The 27,077-nt window shown below is 43.9% G+C and overlaps 1 protein-coding gene across 4 annotated transcripts in view; it reads right to left on the bottom strand.

Moving 5' to 3' along the window:
* Positions 1-2,510: 2,510 nt before the first annotated feature.
* The window catches only part of ca8 (carbonic anhydrase VIII), a 110,231-nt gene continuing 85,664 nt past the window's right edge, over positions 2,511-27,077 (bottom strand). For 2 of the 4 annotated variants that reach the window (XM_070875557.1, XM_070875586.1), the window contains one exon: positions 3,738-6,430. The gene's annotated coding sequence lies outside the window, so the exon portion shown is untranslated. Of the gene's footprint in view, positions 2,561-3,737; positions 6,431-27,077 lie in introns of those variants that run through there. The other 2 variants (XM_070875575.1, XM_070875565.1) reach the window with 2 other exon arrangements.

Raw genomic sequence — 27,077 nt, 5'->3', positions numbered from 1 at the left:
ACTGGAGTGTCAGCCTAGATTTCTGTGCTCAAGTCTCTGAAGTGGGACTTGAACCCACAGCCTCCTAACTCAAAGGCGAGAGTGCTACCCATTGAGCCACAGCTGTCACTGGCCACATTGGAGCCACTATGGTGAAGGAGAGGTGAAAAGCTGCTTTCCTTAAATGGGATCAAGCTTTAAAGTGTTTGAGCAACTGCACCCATCCTGACATGAGCCTGCTGGATGGTGGAGCAGTTTTAAAGGGATCAGAAGATAATGATTCACCCATCGCAGAATACCCAGCCTCTATTCTGCTCTTAGTCATTTTGTTGACATGACTGCTCCAGTTAAGCTTCTGGTTAGTGGTGACCCCCAGGATTTTGATAGTGGGAAACTTGATGATAATTGCATCAAATGTCCAGGAGATGGTTGGGCCTTTTCTTGAAAGTTGTTAGTACCTGGCACTGAAGTGGAATGAATGTTACCTGCAACTTATCAGCTTAAACTGACTTGAGCTGTTTGAGGCCGACTTGAGCTACTTTGTTGGTGAATGGAACTGAATAGTGTGTAATTTTTGACCTTCCAGCCATTTCTAGCTTTTTCACAGTCTTCAGAAAAGAGAAAACTGTCCATCAATAGCATTTTGTAGAATGTTGTTCACAGCATGCAAAAAAATACACAAGACAACAATTAGCACTGCATCACCATGTTGAGATATAGAAGTCCTTACAAACCAGAAATTTTAACTTGCAAATAAAAAAAAATATATATGAAGAACATTGTATCATTAAACAAACAAAAAAGCAAGTGTAGCAGTTGTGGAAATCAGTCACTAATTATTGGTTAGAATTAAACTATAAAAGCATTTTTCAATTTCTTTTGGGTCAAATTTAATGAGATCAAGGAAAGATGACTAGAGCGATTCAAAATTGTTCGTAATTTCTCCGGAGAACACTCTGACTGTACATCAATCACGGAGCTCAATTTTATAACATTTATACTGCCTAAAACACAGTTTCTATCATGAAAAGAAACAAAAGCCAATTTTCAAAGGCTTCAAATGCTGGCACAACAAATTTGAATCCAAATGAGATGTGGCTACACAATTTGGGGTGAGATTAGCACTAAATGCTAATTGTGCATCAATGAAAGAAGATTCACTAAGTGGTACAGATATGGTAGTTTTCCACATTTAAAAAAATATATTACAGAGTAACTTTCCACTTCAACAGGGGACAAAACAGTGCTAGTGTCAGGTTGGCCACCCATTATACACCCTGCCCTACTTTCCTTTCCACTGAAAATGAAAGTTGCCACCATAATTTTCATACTGAGGGGAGAAGACTTGAGAGCAAAGAACGTCTCATTTAGAGAAGATAATGCCAACTTTACAAAATTATACACAATGGACAGAAAGATGTTGGCAGTACCTCCAGGATTTCCAAATATGCGCTCCTGGAGAGGTAAGTCTGTGACCCTAATGTTGCAAAATGGCTCTTGTATACCAGGAGCAGAGAATGCTATGGTCTCCAACATACAGGTGATGTGTAGATCTATTCTTCCCCAGCACTGAACATAATACAAGCTTCAAACAATCAGCACAGAAGAAAATTTATGTTTTTGTGCTGCAGCAGAGTGAATATATCAACGTGACTTTCAAATAAGGTACCTGATTTGAATGTACTGTCAGGAGAACAGTACTCACCCATATGTTTTGCACAGCCATAGGACAATCCCCCCAACCCAGGAATCAGTTTGATAAACCTTTGTTGCACTCCCTTAATGGCAAATATATCCTTCCTTAGATAAGGAGACCAAAACTATACACAATAGTTCAGGTGCGGTATCACCAGGGCATATAATTGCATATAGAAGTGACCAACACTGCTGTATTTGAGAGAATATTTAAAGACAGATTCAAAACTTCTAAGCCTGGCATTTCTCATGGCCATTTTTCTCAGAGTTATTCAGCACAATGGCAGCATCAACGTTGCATTAAAAACTTTAAAAAATGTATTTAGTAGTAAAACTGTTGCTTACAATCTAAAACAAGCAATATGTCAGTAAGTAGAATCAATGCCAACAGCATGATTAAAACATAGTCCATTATCTGAAACTCAACTTCATGCTTCCATCTTAATGGTTTTTTAACCACTAGTTGATCTCCAATATTTTTGTTCATGGGTAATCTGGGTTTCGTGCATGATTATATTGCTTAGCACTGTGCCATTTGTGCCAGGGTGTGGAGCACATCAGGCGGGGGAGCACTGAGAAGCAGGTACACAATTTCAAAATTAAAGCCGTTGATCTGAATTTCTTTCAGATAACTATTAAACTTAAAACACTCATAACTCATCAGAGCAGCAATGCATTTGCAGTTTATTCAGTGCAGTTACCATGCAGTTCCACAATCTTTAAATACAGTTGCTAACCAGAATGCTCCAAAAGTCTTGTTAGTAGAGTAATCATTGCTTATTAGGCAACTAGCCCTAATCCGCTTTACTACAGGACTTACCTGTTTAATAGTGTCAGGGAAACAGAAAATTGTGATGGCAGCTGATTTTGAATCAGAAGACTGTATCTAGGAGAAAAATATGTTGTTTGTTTAATCAGAAAATTGGGATGCATCATTAAAGCACCATTTAAAAAAATATATATATATATATTATAAATAATAATTAAAGTTCACACAGCATGTCATACTTCCTGTTCTGGGATCTGTGGTCCAACAGAGTAATACTCGTACATTCTAGGATTTGTGGTTTGCTAACTGACTGAGCCTCCATATCAACAGAAAGGTAATTGCAAGCTCCAGAAACAACACAATTTAAGTCCCAGGCCCCATACGGAGAGAAATGTTCCCAAAATTTCAAACACCAAAAAGGTAATTCATGATTTTGTTGGGAATTTTTATTTATGGGTTTGTTCAAAATGCTATACAGGTATTTAGTACTTTATCCGTGGGTTGCCAAGAAAGCAGTATGGCAATAGTAGACATTGAGAAAAAAAAAATTTGCAATTTCGTGGTTTCCAGTCTCCAGACTTGCTAGTTATTTACTGGTAGCATTTCAGTGATTACACGGGTTTCCAATCTCCAGGCCTGCTAGTTATTTACTGCTGGCTTATTTTTGTTGTTTTCTGATTCTTCACCAGTGGCTTGGTTGACAATTCATTAAGTGAATTTTTTTGCTTTTTTTAAAAAAAAAAGTGACAGGCACTTTCAAAAAGTGATACTTTGTAAGTGTGACGGATACTTTTCCACGCATTACATTTGCATGCTGAATGCAATACTCTTAATTATCTAGGTATGTAATTTGCATTTTACTTACAGAATGTATTGGAAGTATCTGCAACAAAGCAGAAGTGCATGACATGAATCATGTGACTGGTGCAAGCTCTGTCAAGGTTATTTTTGCACTGATACCAAGTTACTTACATCCTTGCGCATATTTAAAGAAATAAAACCATGGCGAGAGTCAGATGCATGTCCCTTGAGATCTGTTTATAAGTACTAATGATAAAAACACCACCAAGATAATTATTGAGAGAAGACATTTATTGCAATGCAAGTACTGCCTTAAGAGTTTTAATTGAAAATGTAAAATATAAATAAATATTCACAGCAAGGATAACATCCACCACGAATGGACTTTTCAAAACTATACTGTAATTGTATTAATGTGGAGAACAAACCAGCTTTTTAATAAATGTATTTATGAAAGCTGGTTAAAGTCTCATTTGGTAATAAGTGTGGCTATACAGGATTTAATTCATGTAAAGAGCCTTACTGAATATGTATGTTACATCATATAAGTTTGTTGAAAGAGGATTGTCTGACTGAGTATGTATTACAAATTACGTTTAAAATTAATTTAAAATGTAACAAATATAATGTCAAAAACTCAATTGTAGCACAGAACCTTTGGCAGATTTTGTTAGGCAAGGAAAAATTTCCAGTCATGTGTTCCAGAGACAGGGAATGTTTAATTGTGTTCACATCAAGGACAATGTTTTATTTTACAGTTTTGAAAATACTCCCAAAGTTAGATTTTGGATATTGTCTGCATATCTTATTACATTACAAAAATTTGCACTGTACAGAACTAAAGGACATCAATTCTAGAGATAATGGAACCAACCAACATTATTTTCTTTATAATCAGTGCTAAGAATTTAAATCCATTGCTTGAAATTACTTAGACATAACAAAGATGTGATTCGGTGATTCTGACTTTAGCCCTCGTACGGTAACCCCAGCTTCCTTTAAAAACAAAGTCAGATGCATCATACATTTGAGATGATCACTGCCTTCAGTAAGGCCATAAGCTTATTTCATGTTGCTGTTTGTACTCAGACATAAGCACTTGCTTTGAGGAACTAAGCAAACTCTTAGCGATTCCAATGCATTAATTACTCTTAAAGAAACAGGGTTTATCTATCTACAGATCCTTTAAATATTTTAAATGTTGCCTTTGAAACTCCTCAATCTTGATGTAAACGGTGTTGGTACTTCTACATGGATAGAAAATCGATGTAACGGATAAGAAGAAAATATAAAAATGCTAAAAGAAACAGATTGTGTTTGTGGAATAGTCTGTTCCAAAAACATTCATGAAATACTGCCATGTTGGCTATTGGAATATCTAAAACTAAACCCTAAACAACCTGTTAAAAGTTCATTTTTAAAATTTAGAGCAGCAGATGTGATCAGCTAAAGATTAATTATTGTTTCACTGGTTGCATTATGCACTCCTGTGCCATTTAAATCCTGGTAGAAGTATCTTGCAGATACCTACCCAGCCTGTGACTTTCAGTACAAATCAACTGAGAGATGTTACCGAACTTGAAACTTTTTCACAACACTGGAAATAATATTTTCTAATTTATAGGAAATGTTGAAAACAAATTAAACAATGATTTCCAGTTTATTATATATGAAAATAAATAAGAATTTCCGCTGAATTTAACTGGCTCCGATAAATTACTCAGGACTTCAACTAACTTGGTTTGGTTTGTAGTTTTAAAACAATTGACCCGACATACTTTCTCATGGCAAGCATTCTCTCAGCAAGATTAGCAATTTATGCCTCGCACAGCCCAATGGGAAGAAGAAGAAAGCAAAAAAATAAAACTTTGAAATAAAAATAAAGTAGCACTCAAAGGAAACAAAGCAGGAAATGCAAAGAAGGGAGAAACAATAATTATAGTCTGCACTGTGGGCCCATTATATTTTCAAAAGTTTGAATTCACCACTTTACAAAGAAACTTCATTGATACAAATAGTCCTTACATTAGCTTTACGAGTCATATATGAAGAATTGTCAGCAAAAGTTTGTGATTCGTCTTGAATTTTCTTGAGCATTTTACTTCAACTTTCTTTACGTCATGTTTCCTCCCCCCAAAATATTCAGAATGAAGTTGCATTAAAAATGATTGTACCTTACACATTGAACGTACTTAAGTATCCCAAATGTACATCCAGTTGAGGCTAAATAAAGTTCCACTGCCAGTTCAATAATATACAAATAATCAAAGCTTATTGAAACTATGCATTATAGAGAAAGTTGCGCTTACTACCACTCTAATTTGCAATTACTAAATTAGTGCATTATTCAGGAGCAGACTGGTTCAATATTCAAGACTTTTCAAACTGATTTTAGCTTCTCATAACCTGAAGTAAAATCTACATACTACAACCTTATTTCATTGCACAAGCCCTCTCTTTTGTAAAAAAAAAATAAATGCAGGATGCATCTCTTCCTTCCAGGAAGACATTCAATTTACAGTAACCTCAGTTTATGAAGTTCATCAGAAAATGTTAAAATATAACATGCTCAGAATTCACCAAATTAAATGGTTGCTTTTGTAAATAAAGTAAACCAACTGGCTACTGAAATCCTTGCAAGGATTGGCAAGCTTTTTTCCCCCCTTGCATTCAATTCAGTTTTATTCAGTCATGCAGATAACCCTCAAGTCACATTGGTTTTGTCCAAGAGCAAACTTTTTTTTCTTTTTAATACTGCTAAACCACAGTATGCAAAGTCTTACTTTTTCAAGCAGCAAAGAGCTCGCAAACACACTTCAAATTTCAAACTCAAACTTCAGAAATACATTATCACTATTAAACTATAGTAAATATATGACAGAATCTTTGCAACAATAAAATGTTTAACAAATAACCTTTTACAAAATACAAGTGCATAAACAGCCTACAAAAACAATTATATGAAGCATGGGGGCACCTAAAATGAACTCTTGTTCTTGCGCATCAGCTCTTTTTTCTGGAATATTTAACAGGACGATGAGAACAAGCCAACTGCCACAGCTGCTTTTCAGGACTGCATTAATTATAGAAGGCAACACAAAACATGCTTTGTATTTTGAAGGAGCAGCAGCTTCAGAAAGATCCATTTCTCATACAGAGGGATACTGTGGGTTCATTGTCTTCACCCTGTTAAAAGAGAATAGCACATTCATGCCTGAGAAATTCCTTAGTGGAAGGTTCACCCTGTTCATTTGACTGATCAGACAGATGGAATAACAAGAAAACAGTTCTAATATATCAGTGGAGTCTACCACTGTACAATTCTGTCTTACAAATTACTCAATGGAATAATTTTATCTATGTGCTATTCAACTGGGTTTGAAACAATCACTGTGCTGCATATATATTTCTTATAGCTTTCAGAGTTGTACATCACATGGTGTCAGCACTTCCCATCAGGTATGTATAAACTGCTGGTGTGGAAGTAGTCACTCCACTTTATCTCTTACTTCAGTACAATTAAAATTCCAAAACTTCTTTCTGGCTTTAAGAACACAAGATCAGGGGTGAGAAATAGGTTAAAACATTATTTATTTGGTTTAAAGCAGACCAACTCAAACCAATGAAAGCAACACCATGTTTTCTGCACAAAAGGACATTGATCAAATTAATATGTTAATCTGGACAAATGTGGTGTTTGTTTCAGGGCAAAAATTATCAACCCCCTGAATTGTCTCAAATCTTTAATCTGAGTTCTGGATAAATTTAAAGTGAAGTAGAGAAAATACCCTCCCATGAAGCCCGCCCTCAGATCCTGCACAATTTCAAAAAAGATTGACTGGTGCTGCTTCCTAACCAATGCCCCGCCTCACAATCACAAAAAAAATATGCATTTTACTTTACTGTTGGCTGCTGCATTTCCTATATTACCACAGTGATCACACTTCAAAAGTACTTCATTGGTTGTTAAGTGCTTTGGGACATCCGGAGGTCGTGAAAGATGCTATATAAATGCAAGACTTTCTTTCCTTTTACTTGGAACAGTTTTGTCTGGGACCCCTGCAGCAAAGAAAGTAAAGGGTGGGATGCTATACAAGAGGGATTATAGCTTCAGGAGCGCTGAAGCGGTTGTTTATTTTTCTATCTGCAGTTTGCAAATGATAGTATAAACAAGGTGGCTTCATGAAGCAATGGGAAAAGGATGTTGCACTCAAATATATATTTAAGTGACTCTGATGTCCATTTATATAGTAAACAAGTTGTTACCAAGGTCATCCAACACGACGCTTCCTTTTGACATCAGGATAGGTTTCCTGTGACATTATTTCAAGTTTGGAACAATAGAGTTAAAAGTGACTTTTAAACAAATGACTACATTTTTCCCGAGATATAAACCAAATATACAAGGGTGGTTCCACACAGAGTAGGGAGCGTAGACCAGAGAATCAGGGCTACAATGTTATCACTAATCATTTTTTCTACATTCTTTACTGGTGAAGCAGGAAAATGAAATGACCCCTAATGAGTAAACTTTGTGATCAGAAGGAAGAGGTCTTCTTTCATGGGGGAAACAAACTACATATAGCAACTTGTTATCGCTAGGTCCCCACCCAAGATGAAATGCATCCATGAGGAGGTAGCTACCTATTGTTTTCTTCCTTGCCAGCCATTTGCATAGCCCAGGGAAACTCCAGAAACTGGGCCTTGCACCAAAAAGACAGGAGCAAATCGGAGTGTAGCTGCTGGCACCTCTCAGGCCTGAAGCTGTGTCTCAAGCCACTGAAATTGAAACAAACTGGATGCATTTTGTTTAAATATTTGTTCTCAGAATGTGAGTGACATTGGCAAGGCTACACTTTTGGCCATCATTAGTTGCCCTGAAAATGTAGTGGGCCTTCTCCTTGAACTGCTGCAGTCCTCGTCGCGTGCTCCAATCACAAGGAAGGGAATGCCAACATACTGACCAAGTGATGATGAAGGAACGACAGTATATGTCCAAGTCAGGAAGGCATGCGACTTGGAGGGGAACTTGAAGGTGTATTTTAGTACCTTTGTTAAAGTTTTAACCTGAAATCCTCAAGACTGTCTCAAGAACCTGTGATTCAGTTGGATAATTTTTATTAAACTCAACAGTTAGACAAAGTTTTCAACCGCATTCGTGTGTTTTGAGCAAGTGCAGTTTCAAAACTTTCCTAGTGTGCAATTTGTGCATTCCTGACCTGTGGAATATGCAGAAGTGCCCAGCATGCAAGATGTGCATCAACAAAACTTAAAGGGCAAAAGGGAGTGTTCCCTCATCCTGTGGGGGGATTTAGTTTCTTTCCTTTTTGTAAAATAAGCTAGAGATTGAATTCTCAAAGCTTTATTTCAACGTTGTCATTATTAATCAATGCTTTCTTTTCTATTAGGAACTGATCACAGACACCACCTGTGATTGGAGCAGGTGTGGTTCCTTTCTTAACGATAAGAGGAGATTGTTTATCAAGAATGGGGTTTTTTTTTGCAGTTAGTTGCGTCAATTACTGTTGAAAAGCCAGAACAAAAAATTCTCTTTAAATTATTTTTGAGCCTTTTGGATTTTTAAATATATAAACTTGGAAACTAATAAACGATTAACATTTGAGTGCTTCGAGTTCACTTTTGTTTTTTTTTTAATGGAAATTTTGGTTTATTAAAGTCTGTGTAAGTTGACAAGGTCCCTAATAGTGCAGCCAAAAAGTAATTTTCTGGTTGCACAGGAATAGGCTCAGGCATTCAAGCAAAAACTTTATTCAAGGTATTAAAATACCTTCTTCATCTGAACCAATCTTGTGGGTATACTGATATTTGGATTTGCTGTTTGTCATTTACAATGATGTGCACAATTTTAGTTATTTGAGTATCAAACACCACCACTGAGATTACGTTTGATGAGATTCTTTGCTGATCGTAAGGACAACTGTTATGGATGAAATAATTGAAAGTACTAAAAACCTAGGGATATCTAAAAAGTTGATGAGAGATACAAATCCCAATTTTAACTGGGAACGGAAATCGGGCTGGTGAGGTCGCGTGAGGTGAGCAGCAAACCCACCCCACTGATCTCGGCTGTGAGAAGCCTGGGCGATTTTAATTGCCAGGTTTCATCAGCATCCCGAAATGGGTAGAAAGTGGTAGCTGGCCAGCGGGCAGGAGCAGAATTTTAGCCACAGGATGCCCCGAGCCGGTAGCAAAGCAACAGCCGCCAGCAAAAGCACAATTAGTGGGTCTCTCGAGAGGGAAAGGAGGTAGTCCTGGGCAGGCGAGACCTAAACTTGCTTCATGGGCCTGCCAGAGGGTTCCTGCTCCTTCTGGCTCCACAAGGAAAGTAAAAAAATATATATCTGTTTGGATCTCTTCTGGTTCCAGACCCTTTTCCCACTGTCTTCACCTGGTGGGAAAGCAACAACGCATCCCTGCTCAGACCATATTTAAAAGTGCAGTTAGAGCCGATGACCCCAATATGCATATTTAAAAAAGGTCTCCGCCTGCTTCAGGCAGGTTAAAATTGAAGACGCAGTGGTAAGTCACCCAGACGAATTTAACCAGGTTCCAGCCAGCTGGGTTAAAATCAACCCTGCCATTTTTGTGGGAGAATAAAAAGAAAATGTGTAGGATTGCAAAGAAGATCTGGACACAATTTTCTGGTGATAAATACCACTGAAATTATAAATTTCAAATCACATTTTTCTATTTCACATGTAAAACCATTATTTAAGCATTTGTTGATTTTACACTTGTGCCATTATGCAGCGTCTGCCCAAAATTTCTTTCGAGCTTGAGCTCTAGTTCCACAGTAAGCGCCATCTGATTCTCAATACAAATGTTATTTAATAAAATTGTGCTGCCCTTATCCAATGTTTTCTTCTAGTTTCACTGGTAAGGACATATGGGTACAAGAAGATTGTATGATTTTAGTTGAAATAAGCAATTCGGTACTGAGAAGTAATATTCATTCCAGTAAAATCATGCACCAGGTAACTTCTGATTTTACTTATCTATTGATTTGGAAATCTGTGCTGCTCTGTTGCTATGGATATCAACCATTATGTTTGTGTGACAGAAACAGCCTTGAAGCAAATAAATGGACTGAAAGGAAGGTCAAAACTTAGCAAGTTGTACACTGCTTAATGAAATCAGTTTAACCTCAACTATTTATAGCCTATCACATCCTGGTATATGGGTAAAGCCTATCACATCCTGGTATATGGGCAAAGGACAGTAGATACATAGAAGGCATATCTTCGAACAACTCAAAACAAGATCCATGCAGTGAATGTTAAAAATGCAAGAGTAAAAAAAATCAGTTACTGTACCAGAGTAAAGCATTTTAAAATGTTTTTAAAATTACCACCACTGCCAAATTATCCCCATGCCTCCTTCTTCAGGCAGAAAAGCTGAATGTAATGGCACAAGTGTAGCTTCTGAATAGATACATTTCGAATGAGCGAGATCAGTTCCTCCTAAGTCTTGCAGTTTGGACATAAAGGGGCCGAAATTCAGGGTCCATATAAGGCCCATTTCTGCCGTTTTGCAGCAGCCATGTGGTGGAATTGAGTGGCCACCGTGTTGCAGTCCATTGGCTGCCCCGACCCAAATTCAGGTCGGGGATTTTTCGGCCTGTCCCCACTTCCGCCCCGCTGCTGCTGACCGCCGCAAGCACATTATCAAAGTGCGTACTGCCGCGATCCTGTAGGTGCATTTTAATCCGCCCCAAATTTAGGTTAAAAAATCCACGAGCCACTGAACGGTGCCCCCGACAGCTTTTTCTCTCTGTGCACCTTCTCCTTCCTGTGTGCGGCCCAGTAGTGCAGCAGCCCTTCAAGGGGAGGGCCCACTGCCGCGGCTGCCATATTGTTATTTTTGCCGGCCAACTTCCCGATCGGCCGACAAATTATTGCCCTGGGTTCGGCCGGGCCGCTAACAGGCAGCCTGGCTTACCCTCTTGGGTGCCAGGCCACTGGCCCGGACAAAACCCTCCCTGGTGGCCCAGTGGCCGAAGCTAAAAAATCCCCAATTCTCTCTCCTTTAACGGAGGGGAGAGAGCGTGGTGACGTACACGCGCTGTGACGTCACCGCCGTTGAGTGACAATGGCAGAGACTTGATTCCACCCCAACTTCCGCCCCTCAGCATGATTTTCCGTCCCCACTATGACCGACTTCCGGTCCGACATCAACAAAATTTCAAATTGCCTAAAATCGCTCCTGGCGGAAAAATCAGGTAAGAAATCATTGGTGCGCCAGCTTTCTGGTGTGCTTGAATTTCGGCCCCAAAGTGTCATAAAAGTTATTTCGGTCCCCTATGTTTGTTCTTTAGTACAAAGGGACTGTGGCCTGTGCACAGCTCCCCTGTCTTCGTTACCACCATGTCTTCATCAATGCCAGTTTTATCAATACAAATTCAAATAGTCCCATCAATATTAAGATGACACCGCATCGATATTCTCAGCGTTTTCTGTGATCCTTGCATAGTGTGCTGCTACACAATAACAAAGGCTGGGAAGTGCTGTTGGCAATAATAATTTAAGGCTGGTTAATGGATTCATATAACATTCCTCTAGCCATTATTTTAATGTAGGCATTATTCCATTTAAAATAAACTAATTTGTGCTTCCATTAAAATAGTGGACATTCATTCGTTGTTCCGGTTCTGTGCCTGAATATCACTGCAACAGAATTTCATGTGTTTCAGGTGGTTGAACTTGACAATGCCTGAAGAGGGCGCAATATAAATTAATGTCAGAGACCTCTGCGCTCAGATTTCCTGCTTTAGCAAAAGGTGCCATTTGGGCCAAACTATTTAGAAAAGAGCCTGGTGCTATAGCTTCTATTTTAGTAGTGTGTGTCTTAAAGGGACAGACTGATATTGTCCAGATATTTACTTTTGGCTTTTTGACTAAAAAAATGTTTTTCTGCTTCTGCCACGAACAAGTGATTCTTCAGCAGAGTAGAAATCGCCCTCCCCCCAAGTATACATCTGTTCCATGTCACCTCTAGTAATGAGAAGCCTCCCAATCAAACATGCACCGTCATCTATTCACACACCATTATTCTTCATTCCCACTCTTGATTTCCCTGTCTCTCTACCTACTACTTGGTGCTGCCCTCTTACAAGTTCCCTCCAAGGCAGACTGTAGAAGTACCCAGAGTGGAGTTCTGCTGCCAACCCAGCCATAGCACAACAGCACGAATTCATTCAGAGCAAACAAGCCTTTAAATTAACATGAAGATCACCATTACAGCTTCTAGCGCACGTAAACTAAATGAGAAACTTATCACAAATCATCGTCCAGATAAAAATTCTGTCTTCATATCTGGCTCTCCCATGGGACTTTAACTTTACCTGCCTTTCCCCCTATCCCTGTGCCTAATAGAACACTTCCAGTATTGCCCAATGTCCACCCTTTACATGTTAATGAGGACAACCAGGAAATTCAGGTGTTCTAGTGCTTCTTGGGGCTGGGCACACTTTTGGTACACTGTGCTCACCCGAGAACTCACTCAAGACAATCACCTGTACAATTTTAAATGGATGTTAAATATAAACAAACAGCTCAAATATACTGAAAACCAAATGAATTATTGCTGAAGACCAAGCCTGTGTGAGATGTCATTTTAGAGCCCAATATTATATTTACACATCTCATGTTCTTGCTAAATTCAATAAACTACCCACTATGTAAGAGAAAGGAAAGGTTTAAGTTATTCATAAGGAAGGACATTAGCTTGGATGATGTTGAATCTGTATGGGTAGAGCTGCGGAACATTAAAGGGCAGAAAACGCTAGTGGGAGTTGTGTACAGACCACCAAACAATAGTAGAGAGGTTGGGGATGGCATCAAACAGGAAATTAGGGATGCGTGCAATAAAGGTACAGCAGTTATCATGGGTGACTTTAATCTACATATAGATTGAGCTAACCAAACTGGTAGCAATACGGTGGAGGAGGATTTCCTGGATTGTATAAGGGATGGTTTTCTAGACCAATATGTCGAGGAACCAACTAGAGAGCTGGCCATTCTAGACGTGTAATGAAAGAGGATTAATTAGCAATCTTGTTGTGCGAGGCCCCTTGGGGAAGAGTGACCATAATATGGTAGAATTCTTTATTAAGATGGAGAGTAACACAGTTAACTCAGAGACTAGGGTCCTGAACTTAAAGAAAGGTAACTTCGATGGTATGAGATGTGAATTGGCTAGGATAGACTGGCGAATGATATTTAAAGGGTTGATGGTGGATAGGCAATGGCAAACATTTAAAGATCACATGGATGAACTTCAACAATTGTACATCCCCACCTGGCATAAAAATAAAATGGGGAAGGTGGCTCAACCGTGGTTAACAAGGGAAATTAGGGATAGTGTTAAATCCAAGAGGCATATAAATTGGCCAGAAAAAGCAGCAAACCTGAGGACTGGGAGGAATTTAGAATTCAGCAGAGGACAAAAGGTTTAATTAGGAGAGGGGAAATAGAGTATGAGAGTAAGCTTGCAGGGAACATAAAAACTGACTGCAAAAGCTTCTTTAGATATGTGAAGAGAAAAAGATTAATGAAGACAAAAGTAGGTCCCTTGCAGTCAGAATCAGGTGAATTTATAAGGGGAACAAAGAAATGGCAGACCAATTGAATAAATACTTTGGTTCTGTCTTCACTAAAGAAGACAGAAATAACCTTCCAGAAATACTAGGCGACCGAGAGTCTAGCGAGAAGGAGGAACTGAAGGAAATCCTTATGAGTCAGGAAATTGTGTTAGGGAAATTGATGGGATTGAATGCCGATAAATCCCCAAGGCCTGATCATCTGCATCCCAGAGTACTTAAGGAAGTGGCCCTAGAAATAGTGGATCCACTGGTGGTCATTTTCCAACACTCTATAGATTCTGGATCAGTTCCTATGGATTGGAGGGTAGTTAATGTAACCTCACTTTTTAAAAAAAGGAGGGAGAGAAAACAGAAAATTATAGACTGGTTAGCCTGACATCGATAGTGGGGAAAATGTTGGAATCAATTATTAAAGATGCATTTTGAAAGCAGTGACAGGATCGGTCCAAGTCAGCATGGATTGATGAAAGGGAAATCATGCTTGACAAATCTTCTAGAATTTTTTGAGGATGTAACCAATCGAGTGGACAAGGAAGAACCAGTGGATGTGGTGTATTTGGACTTTCAAAAGGCTTTTGACAAGGTCCCACACAAGCGATTAGTGTGCAAAATTAAAGCACATGCTATTTAGGGTAATGTATTGATGCGGATAGAGAACTGGTTGGCAGACAGGAAGCAAGAGTAGGAATAAATGGGTCCTTTTCAGAATGGCAGCAGTGACTAGTGGGGTACCATAAGGTTCAGTGCTGGGACCTCAGCTATTTATAATATACATTAATGATTTAGACGAAGGAATTGAATGTAATATCTCCAAGTTTGCAGATGACACTAAGCTGGGTGGCAGTGTGAGCTGTGAGGAGGATGCTAAGAGGCTGCAGGGTGATTTGGACAGGTTAGGTGAATGGGCAAATGCATGGCAGATGCAATCTAATGTAAATAAATATGAGGTTATCCACTTTGGTGGCAAAACAGGAAGGCAGAATATTATCTGAATGGTGACAGATTAGGAAAAGGGGAGGTGCAATAAGACCTGGGTGTCATGGTACATCAGTCATTAAAAGTTGGCATGCAGGTACAGCAGGCAGTGAAGAAAGCAAATGGCATGCTGGCCTTCATTGCAAGAGGATTTGAGTATAGGAGCAGGGAGGTCTTACTGCAGTTGTACAGGGCCTTGGTGAGGCCACACCTTGAATATTGTGTACAGTTTTAGTCTAATCTGAGGAAGGACATTCTTGCTATTGAGGGAGTGCAGCGAAGGTTTACCAGACTGATTCCCAGGATGGCAGGACTGACATATGAAGACAGACTGGATCGACTAGGCTTATATTCAATGGAATTAAAAGAATAAGAGGGGATCTCATAGAAACATATAAAATTCTGATAGGATTGGACAGGTTAGATACAGGAAGAATGTTCCCGATGTTGGGGAAGTCCTGAACCAGGGGTCACAGTCTAAGGATAAGGGTTAAGCCATTTAGGATCGAGATGAGGAGAATCTTCTTCACTCTGAGAATTGTGAACCTGTGAAATTCTCTACCACAGAGAGTTGTTGAGGCCAATTCGTTAGATATATTCAAAAGGGAGTTAGATGTGGCGCTTATGGCTAAAGGGATCAAGGGGTGTGGAGAGAAAGCAGGAAAGGGGTACTGAGGGAATGATCAGCCATGGTCATATTGAATGGTGGTGCAGGCTCGAAGGGCTGAATGGCCTGCTGCTGCACCTATTTTCTATATTTCTATTCAAATCCAAAAACAATTTTGCCTGCTAATTTTTTTTCCCCTCAGTAACTGAAATTTATAAAGTTAAGTTGAGGGCTTCTACATCTGTTTTCTGCATAGGTCGGAATGTAGAGACCATCTTCCAGCCACTACAGACTTAGGTAAGGTTTATTTTAAATTTTTTTTAAAAAAGCAAGCCATTTTTAATGAGGCCTCGCAATTGTCTCATCATGGCTGGGGTTCCGCTGGTTCTCACAACCTCTTTTTTTTTTTGTGCTATAGTCATATCTTTACTGGTTTCCTGGCTTATACCTAATGCAACTCTACAGTTGTACAGTCAGCAACTATACTGTAAAGCACAGCAATTGCTTTTAATCACAAAGAATCAGTTTCTCAGTTTAGGGTTGGGAAATGAGTGAAGGCAAGGTGGAATGCAAGGGCAGGTGGTGGGTCGTGGGAGGAGGCATTGGAATGAGGTAGAGAGGAAAGATAAAGGAGCCGAAAGTGCCCTCATTTATGCCTCCTGTTAGAACCTCCGGGAGGCGCTATCAGGGCGTAAACCAGATTTCGCCCGGGTGATTGCTCCCAGCAAAATTGGCCTCGGGTTTTTTTGAGAAGTTACCAAGCACCTCCCAAGCTCTGTGCGCCCGGCGATGATGACATCATCGCCATGCACATCGCTTCTGTTATGTATGCAATAAAGGTTCAAACGGAGTACTATTTAACTAAACAAGGTACAACCTTGCTTCTGCTTTATTTAGGCCCAAAGTGCCTGACTCACAAAATGGCTGACCTTTTATACCAGAGCAGCACCATGTGTATGCTGCTCAGTGGCCTCCAACAATGACACCATCTGGTGGCTACAAACAGCATGTACATACGTGACAATACCCTCCTCGGAGATCTTTTCACAGTCTTTCACAAGTTGAGACAGTCCGGTGCTTTACGCTCCCGGGTTGACCGTCTCAGTTCGATTCCGGCCTTGGGTGAATGTGCGGAGTCTATTGTGGCTGGTGGCTGGATGGCTGACTTGTTGGTGGTGGCAGTGGCCATGTCAGGAATTGCAAATCCATTTTTATTGAACAAGTCCGTGATGGGAATTCCGGGTTCACTGATGACCCTCGAGTCCACTGAAGGCTGCTGGTAGTTTGGTTGGTCATCGACGGTTTCTTCGTCCGACTGCTCTGGCTCGTCTGTGTGCCTCAGCTTTGTTTGATCCATGTGTTTTCTGCAAGTTTGCCCATTCTTGAGCTTAATAACAAATACTCTGTTGCCCTCCTTGGCCATTACCATATCAGCGATCCATTTGGGTCCCTGACCATAATTCAACACATATGCAGGATCATTAACAGAAATCTCGCGTCACACCCTTGTTGACTCTGTCTTCTGTATTCAACATGATTATTTAAATCTGGATGTACAAGATAACTTGGTTTTAAGACCTCTTTTCATCATGAGTTCAGCAAGCGAGACCCCTGAGAGTGTGTGGGGTGTTGTCCTGTAACTCAGCAGTATGCAAGACAAGCGGATCTGCAGTGACCCTTGGGTTACTCTCCTCATGCTTTGCTTGATAATTTATACTGCACGTTCTGCTTGCCCATTGGACGCAGGCTTGAACGGTGCTGACCTTACATGTTTTATGCCGTTAAGTTTTACAAACTCCTGACTGGTGAAGCACAATCCATTGTCACTCACCACTATGTGAAGCAGTCCATGTGTCGCGAACATGACATTGAGATTCTCTATGGTTGCCATGGATGTACTGGATGACATGGTTATGCATTCTATCCACTTCGAATAAGCATCCACCACCACTAAAAACATCTTGCCCAGGAAAGGACCTGCAAAATCTACATGGATCCTGGACCAAGGTTTGGATGGCCATGACCGCAGACTCAGTGGCGATTCCGCTGGTGTTTTGCTGAGCTGCATGCAGATGTTGCACTGATGCACGCATGCTTCCTGCTTGGAATCAATTCTTGGCCACCATACGAGGAACCTGGCGATGGCCTTCATCATCACTATACCAGGATGTGTGCTGTGTAACTCATGCACAAACTTCGCTCTCCCTTTCTTAGGCATTACAACTTGATTGCCCCACAATATGCAATCTGCTTGAATAGACAGTTCGTCCTTGTGACGAATATACGGTTTGGCCTCCACGCACATTTGCTTAGGTATGGCAGACCAATCTCCTTTGAGGATGCAACCCTTTACCAGCGATAATATCGGATCCTGGCTGGTCCAGGTCTTACCTTGTTGAGCCATGACGGGGTACCTTCACTTTCAAAAGCATCCATGATTAACATTAGATCCGCTGGTTGTGGCGTTTCCACCTCCGGTGTGGGCAACGACAACCGGCTCAAAGCATCGGCACAATTCTCTATGTCAGGTCTGTGGTGAATGACAATCATAGGCAGACAATGTCAGCGCCCACCTTTGGATGCGGGATGAAGCGTTGGTATTGATACCTTTGCTCTCGGAAAACAACGAAATAAGCGGCTAGTGATCAGTCTCTAATTCAAACCTCAGACCGAATAGGTATTGATGCATCTTTTTAACACCGTACACACATGCTAAAGTTTATTTTTCTACATACTGTGGGCTTTCTGCTTTCGAAAAACTTTTGGATGCATATGCGACAGGTTGAAGTTTCCCCAACTCATTGGCTTGTTGTAACACGCAACCAATTCCATATGACGATGCGTCACAGGCCAAAACTAAACGTTTACACGGGTCATAATGTACCAGCAGCTTGTTCGAGCAAAGCAGTTTCTCGAAAGCTGTGTCTTGCAATGCGCCCCACACCCAGTTGTTGCCTTTTCTCAATAGCATGTGCAGTGGTTCAAGGTGCTCAATTTAGGTAGGAAGTTACCAAAGTAGTTGAGTAGACCCAGGAACGAATACAGCTCCATCACGTTCTGTGGCTTGGGTGCATTCTTGATCGCTTTGGTTTTCACTTCAGTCGGTCTGATGACATCAGCGGCGATTTTCCTCCTGAGGAATTCGACCTCTGGTGCCATGGAGACGCACTTCGAGCATTTAAGTCCGAGTCCCACTCTGTCCAAACGCAATAGAACCTCTTCCAGGTTGTTCAGATGTTCCTTGGAGTCACAACCGGTGATCAGGATGTCATCTTGGAACACGACGGTTCTGGGAACGGACTTCAGTAGACTTTCCATATTCCTCTGGAATATTGCTGCAGCCGAGTGAATTCCAAACGGGCACCTGTGGTAAATAGACAGTCCTTTGTGCATGTTAATGCACGCAAGTCTCTTCGATGTCTTAACCAACTCCTGCGTCATATAGGCCAAAGTCAAGTCCAGTTTTGTGAACGACTTCCCTCCGGCTAGCATCGCAAACAAGTCATCAGCCTTCGGTAACGGGTACTGATCTTGTTTCAAAACCCTGTTGATCGTAGCCTTGTCGTCTCCACAGATTCTGACTGTGCCATCACTTTTCAGCACAGGAACAATGGGGCTGGCCCATTCATTAAATTCGACCGCTGATATAAGCCCCAAGTTTCCACATGATTTGCTCCTGATTTTTAGGAGCAACTGGTGTAGAACGGAATATCTTAGAAATCGGAATTCTCATCATTTAGTTTGCTCCAGTTCTAGTCAGTTAGAACAGTTTCACTTTGGAACAGAATTTTTTTTTCCAAAAGGGGGCGTGTCCGGCCACTTACGCCTGTTTTTAAAGTTTCGTCAGTGAAAACTTACTCCAAACTAACTTAGAATGGAGTAAGTGAAGATTTTTGTACGCTCGAAAAAACCTTGGTGGGGGGGGGGGGAGAAGGCGATGGTGGGGGAAAGAGAAGGAGATGGGGGTGGTGGGGGTGGAAAAGGAGATTGGGGGGGGGGGGGGAGGGAAAGGGGAGATTTGGGGGGGGGGGGGAGGGAAAGGGGAGATTTGGGGGGGGAGGAGAGGAGAGGAGATTCGGGGGGGGGGGGGAGAGGAGGAGAGGAGATTGGGGGGGGAGGTGGAGAGGAGATTTGGGGGGGGGGAGGAGAGGAGAGGAGATTCGGGGGAGGGGGGGGGGGAAGAGGAGGAGAGGAGATTGAGGGGGGGAGGAGGAGAGGAGATTGGGGGGGGGAGAAGAGGAGATTAGGGGGGGGGGAGAGGAGATTGGGGGGGGGAGAGGAGATTGGGGGGGGGGGGAGAAGGGAAGGAGATTGGGGGGGGGGAGAAGGGAAGGAGATGGGGGGGGGGGAAGGGAAGGAGATTGGGGGGGGGGAAGGGAAGGAGATTGGGGGGGGGAAGGGAAGGAGATTGGGGGGGGGAAGGGGGAGGGAAAGGAGATTGGGGGGGGGGAGGGGGAGGGGGAAGGGGGAGGGAAAGGAGAATGGGGAGAGAGGCTGAACGGGCCGGGCCCGAGACTTCGGGCAGGGCCCGTCCCCAGCACCACATTTACAGGTAGGTGGCTTCGGGTCGGGGGGCGGGGGGGTGGTGGGAGGGAGGTTGGTTCGGTTCGGGTCAGGGGGAAGGAAGGGAGGGAGGGAGAGGGAGGTCAGGTCGGATCCAGTCCGGGAGGCGGGGGTGGGGGCGGAAGCGGGAGTCGGGACGGGAGGAAGCAGGAGCTGGCGTGGGAGGAGCCTTATTCACGCAGCCCCAGTGAGGCCATTGGGCCAGGGCTAGGGGCTGCGTGCTTCGGCCCCTCCCACACAGTTTTGGGCGCCTGGAGCGACTGCACATGCGCGCCCACTGTAGCGCGCATGTGCAGAGGTCCCGGCACTGTTTTCAGCGCAGGGACCTGGCTCCGCCCCCTACAGCTCGTGCTGCACTGCGCTGAGGGCCAGAGGACCTGCAGGGAGGTGGAGAATACAGAGGTTTTTTTTTAGGCGCACTTTGTGGCGCGAAAAACGGGCGTCCAGGTCGGGACTGCGCCGTTCTAGGCGCGGCTCGAAACTTGGGCCCATAATCTCTTCAAGCTCCCTCATCATATACGGCACTGCCCGAGCTTTATGATGGACGGGTCTTGCATGTGAGTCCACGTGGATCTGCACCTTCGCTCCTGTGAAGTTGCCGATACCCGGTTCGAACAGCGAGGGGAACTTGCTCAATACTTGGGCACATGTATCTTCCTCCGATGACAATGTCTTTATGTCGTTCCAGTCGCATCTGATTTTCTCCAACCAGCTCCTGCCGAGCAGCGTTGGGCCATTGCCTGGAACAATCCACAGCAGTAACTCGTGAACCGCACCGTTATATGACACATTAATTTGTGCACTGTCAATCACCTTTATCAGTTCTTTGGTGTACGTGCGCAGCTTGGCGTTAACAGGGAAGTATCCCACAGATTATTAAAGGCACTCTCGTTCATGATCGATTGACTCGCCCGCGTCCAGTTCCATCGATACCGGTATCCCGTTAAACTTCACATCAAAATTGGTTTACTCTTGGTTATGAAAAAGAGTACAGTCTACACACTTCCTCCTCTGGCATCTCGGATTGTATATCCGGATCCACGCTAGTCTGACTCATTCCCCATGTGGTGTGTCACAGCTCACTTGCTCATCTGCGGACACTTGCGCTGGAGATGCCCCACTCTCAGACAGCCTTTGCAACTATATTGCTTAAATTGGCACTGCTGGTGCCGATGATTTCCCCCACAATGCCAACCCGGCGAAGTCAGATACATTCCCGCTGGCGGACTTTGGACAGCCACAGGTTTCGTGAACGCAGCTGGATAGGCCCTGCCATGTGCCGCTTGCCGAATGCTGAATCAGTCGCATTGACAATACTTGCTGAGATTCGGTTCTTCACCAATATTTGCTTTAAACTCCTGTCCGTCTTCATACATGATTGAACGATCTGGATGACCCTTTTTAAATCCAACTCCTCCACCGGCAGAAGTTTGCGCAGAATACCGATAACAAAGAAATCCCGCAGCATGTCTGCCAACACCGTCCCGAACTTGCACGGTCCCGCTAGACGTCTCAGGTCGGCAACAAATTCCGCCGCACTCTGGCCCTCCGATCGAATGTGTGTATAAAACCTGTATCTCGAGATGATGATGCCGTCGTCTGGCTTGAGTGCCCCCGTACCAATGTCATCATAGGCGATCCTTCGAACAAGGATGACTTGCTTCCACGAGTTCACAGGTGTTTCGATGAAGGATCCAATTGAGGGGGTGGAAGATGCCTGTGCATGAATTTTTTTAACGTGTGGTGACCGTTGCACACCAGCCACCACACGGGCTTGACAGAGCTAGGTCTTGGTCCAGTGGCAAGGATTAACTAAGACGACTGGAGACCAGCTCTGCTGCATGGACCCAGCGCGCACACATATATCGCAGTGTGGGCTGGCTCTTGTACCAATGTACACAACTCATCGTACGTTTTCTCTGTTGGATCACTAGGCACGAGTAGATTCTTCATCAGACCGTAGATCTTTGAGCCGCAGAGTGAGGAACGCGGCCCGGCACGATCTGCATCGTCGACCCCCTTCATTTTGTTGCCCACGAAGTACTGGTTCAAATGGCTCATAAAGTCTGCCCAATCTTCTCCCTCCACAAATCACTTTAAAAATCCAATCGTGCTCATTTTGCAAACAAAGGTTCTTGTATTCTCGTCGCCAAATGTTATGTATGCAATAAAGGTTCAAACTGAGTACTGTTTAACCTTGCTTCTGCTTTATTTAGACCCAAAGTGCCTGACTCACAGAATGGCTGGCCTTTTATATCAGAGCAGCATCATGCACGTGCTGCTTAGTGGCCTCCAACAATGACACCATCTGGTGGCTACAAACAGCATGTACTTACATGACAGCTTCAGTACCATCCCCCCCCATGAATGTGGCCTCTCCCCCTCAGGTACTGCCTGGCGCTGACAACGACAGCTTCAGCTGTGGAGTTGCTGGCAGGAGGAAGCTGGAGAAGCGCTTTTTAAAGGCGCCATCTTGTCAAAAACGTTTCCGTTTGCCATTATTATTTCCATTTTGCTGACAAATAGGCAGAGTGCCTGTTGCAAGGAGTGTAGCTGTTTTCATCTAAAAGGACTGTTCTGGCTCTTAAGCATTGCTTTAATTCATTGCAGATTGGACACTGCAACATTTATCACATTTCATGAGGGCTGTTTGCACTCAACTCCCGCTGCGACTTCACCGTCGGAGATTACTTAGGCGGAGTCAAAGGCAGAAAGAAAGGCAGAGAGAAAGAGAAGCAGCAATACAAGGAGAAAGACAAAGAGAGGGAGAAAGACAGGTACACAGACAGCAAAATGTGGCCAGAGGGAGAAGGCGCAACTGGGCTGGCAACAGGAGACCATACCCTCCTCCCAGGGTATTCCAGCAGTAGTTCTCCTACTTCCATTTCACTGAGGAGCAGTGTGTTCGAAGACTGCGCTTTAACAAGGACGTGATCACAGAGCTCTGCCATCTGCTGCAACCAGACCTCGAGCCTCAGATGGCTCTTTCAGTGGCAGGCAAGGTCACCATCGTGCTCAATTTCTACACCAATGGATCCTTCCACTGTGCAACAGGAGAGATCTTCAACATCTCCCAGCTGGCCATCCATTGCTGCATCCACGAGGTCAGAGGTGCTCTCTACAGGAGAAGGGACTACATCTCCTTCCCCCTGAGCAGAGAGAAGCAGCACGAGCATGCATGTGGATTAGTCAGGACAGCAGGCTTTCCCATGGTACAGAGCGCCATTGACTGGACCCAAGTCGCTTTACGGGCACCACATCACAATCCTGAGATGTTCCATAACCTCAATGGTTACCACTCACTGAATGTGCAGTTGGTGTGCGACCACACACCCCGCATCCTCACTAGGTAAGAAATTATGATTCCGAAGAAATTCCGAATTATAAAAGAAATAATGGTTTTATAAAAGAAAAACTTGTGCCAGATCAGCAGACACAGAGAGCTACGATCAAGTCAGAAAAACAGGCCTTCAAGGTCTAACTATGGCGATAAGGGATTTAGCAAGGCGCCTTAAAGATAAACAAGCTGTCTTTTGAAAGGGCAACAAGACATTCAGATAGTGATAAGGAAGAAAATGACCTCATAGGTACCCCTTCCCCTGTGATTGGACAATTGAATGGGTAAAACATAATTGATGCAAGGTATCCACCAGCCCACTGAAATAAGGTATAAAAACGGGCAACCGAGACAGAGAAACAGGCAGACTGAGGAGTTTATTCAAGGTGCATCTCATGCAGGCTTCAGCCTCACACCTTGGTCAAGCTCAAACCTCTGAGGTGCACCCTATGCTGGCTTCGGCCCAACACCTCCACCAGCTCGGGATCTGTTCAGAGACCGCTGTTCTGCCTCAACGTCCGTCCGTTCCATTCCGAGGGCGTAGATTGCTCTCATCTGTCACAGGTTGTATGTCTACTATATCTATCTCAATTGCATGTAGTATCTGATTTATTAAAGAGCTACACCTTACAACTCCTAAGACCCTTTGGGTAATGTGTGTGTAACCTGTGATCCTAATCTTACAACCGTCAATGCCCGCAATCCTGGATGCAGCCATGATGCCTTCATCCTGCGCCAGACCGGTGTGCCAGTTCTCTTCCAGCCACCACATCAAGCCCACGACTGGCTGCTCAGCTACAAGGGCTATCCGCTCTCCACCTGTCTCATGATTCCCCTCTGTAACCCCACCACTCCTGCCCAGCTCTCATACAATGAGAGCCATGGCGCCACCAGTAACATCCTTGAGCAGACCATCGAATGCTCAAGCAATGGTTCCCCTGCCTTGACTGCTCAGGAGGAGTCCTCCAGTACTCGCCAGGGCGGGTGTCCCGATTCGTCATCATCTGCTGCATGCTGCACAACCTCGCCATCATGAGGGCACAGCCATTGCCACCAGGCACAGCGGCACCATCTCAGGAGGAGGAGGAAGACCAGGAGGAGCAGCAACAGCAGCAGGACAAGGAAGAGCAGGATCAGCAATAGCCGCAATGGAGGAGGCAGTGACTCCATCATGATCCAGCAACAGAGGTCCGCGACCATCTCATCACAGCTCATTCCCACTGATTTCCATCCCACTTCCCGGTTCCTGTGGACATCCCCATCATCACATTAATTTTCCCTTCCATACCAAAGCCCCAAAACTGAAATGAGAGACAACAGCAAACATTAAACATTCCAATCAACATTTATAAAACAATAAAATGTATAAATGCATATTTATTCATCGCCCTTGTGCATTTCCTATATCCCCTCTTTCGTTGAGCTATTCTAATTCTCCTCGGCAACGTGTCCCCTGTGGCTGCAGCACGGCTGGTGGAACGCTGTTGTGTGCCAGGGCCAGAGACTACAGATAGACTTGCAGGACATCCGTGACCAGCTGTGGGCCTGGAAGGCTCGTCTGTAGATTGCACCACCTCAGGCTGTTTCCACCAACTGTTTGTCTCCTACCCTTGCCTGAACCTTGAGCTACCATGAGCCCTCACTGGATGTTGACCGCATTTTGTTCAACTCCATCACCTTCCCTGGATCGACCCACGGTCTGGCTATCAGCATCCCATGCTGCTAAAAGCCAACTTTAAGTACTATAAAATCTTTGGGGGCAAAATTCAGTGGGGTGCTAAGTTTTAACTTTTTGGCCAGTTAGCGCCCGGTGAGATGGGCTGCAAAATTGTGGGAAATTTGGCATTTTCACCTCAAAAATGAAGGGAGGTAGTATCTGAAGTGCTAATGGCCACTGCTGTAGCACTATTGCCAGAGCTGTACCCAATTTCAGGTGACTTTGATTCAGTAATAATCAGCCTCCTGCTCATTCCAGTTCTTAAAGGGGATGTCGTTTCAGGCAGCACCTGGTCATTTTTCATCGTTGCTGGACTTCACAGAGCTAGAAGGAAGTTCTGAGATAACTGCTCCAAATTCTCTTAGAAGGGCCACTCAGTTCAATGACCTGGCATTAGAGACATTGGTGGGGGCAGTGGAGAGAAGGAAGGATGCACTGTTCCCTCCATCTGGGAGAAGGCCAACTCCACAGGTTTTTAGGGCCGTGGGCAGAGGTGGCCACGGAGCTGTCGGCCAGCACCATGGTCAACAGAAGTCTAACACAGTGCCGGAAGAAATTCAACAACCTCAGCTGGATGGTCAAGGCGAGTTGCATAACTCTTGCATATCAGCCTCTGAGCCTCTGTCGGTGCACACTCTGCAAACCAGCACTTAACCCAACAGGCAACCATCAAGCATTTGTACTTACTCACAGTCACATCCTCATTTCACACCTTGCCTAGATACACAGCTATTCAACCACGGCAGGCATATCTTCCACATTCATAGCTGGACTCTCTTTTGCAGGTGAAGATGATACATAACAGATGGGAGCAGCAGCGGACTGAAGGGAGGGGAAGCTGAACTGCGCCAGCTGACTGACTTGTAAGAGTGAATGCTGCGGCTCATTGGTCCATAGGTGGTGGGCGCCATGACCGGCGGAGACGTCGTGTCCGCTAGGGGCAACAATGGTATCTTTATCCCCTCTTCTCATCCTACTTGCCCGTTAAACCACAAGGCCTTATCACTTTCCAGCTCCTCATACTGTCTGCCTTCCTTGCTCCATTCCTGCCCCCCTGCCCTCACCTTAACGTGACTCGTGCCATTTCTATTACTACTAAGGGAATCAAGGGGTATGGTGAGAAAGCAGGAATGGGGTACTGAAGTTGCATGTTCAGCCATGAACTCATTGAATGGCGGTGCAGGCTAGAAGGGCCGAATGGCCTACTCCTGCACCTATTTTCTATGTTTCTATGCTTTCAGATAACCATACAGCAGATGACCAGCCTGTCCCCGAGCCCCCCCAACTGAGTCACGAGGGAGAAGAGGGGGACGAGGATGGGGGGGGGGGGGGGGGGGGGGAGAAAGAGGAGGAGGAGCCAAGCACTACATCACTGCTTCTCTCACCCGCAGGCACCAGCTCAGATACTGGCACTACGAGGTCCTTAGAGCTTAGGTTAGTAGAGGGATCTGCACTGGGTGATGCACCGGGGCCTAGCGGGCTGCAGCATGGTTAAGGGGAAAGGGAACCCCGGGAGCCATTTCCCCAGAAAGTGAGTTCGCAGACAAGATCTACGGTACAGGACTCAGATGAGGACCTCGATGGGGAGGCATTCACACAAAGAGCGATGGCCATGCACTCGGACACGATGGATGCAATGGCAAAGGTGTCCGAGAGCCTGTAGGCAGTAGTAAGGAGCATGGAGGAGTCCATCTCCCGCATTGTACACAGCTCTGCGCCCACCATGGAGCCCATCATTGCCACTGTGCAGACGATGGTGGACTCCCGGACAGACCGTGCGGTTCCAGACCTCATGACGCGTGTCATGGGCGGTGTGGAAACTTGCATTGCAGCACAGGTGGAAGCGACACATCTTGCTGCTGCAATAAAGCGACACATCTTGCTCGCATGGATGCTTAGACTGCTCTCATGCAGTCTCAGCTTGATGCCACGCAATGTCTTGGTGCTGTTAAGCTGTCTCAGCTGCATGCCACGCAAGCTCTGATTGCTGTCATCATCACTGGGTCCATCACA

Source organism: Pristiophorus japonicus, chromosome 1 (genome assembly GCF_044704955.1).
Source record: "Pristiophorus japonicus isolate sPriJap1 chromosome 1, sPriJap1.hap1, whole genome shotgun sequence".
NCBI classification, from domain to species: Eukaryota; Metazoa; Chordata; class Chondrichthyes; family Pristiophoridae; genus Pristiophorus; species Pristiophorus japonicus.
This window is presented reverse-complemented; position numbering and strand designations above follow the sequence as displayed.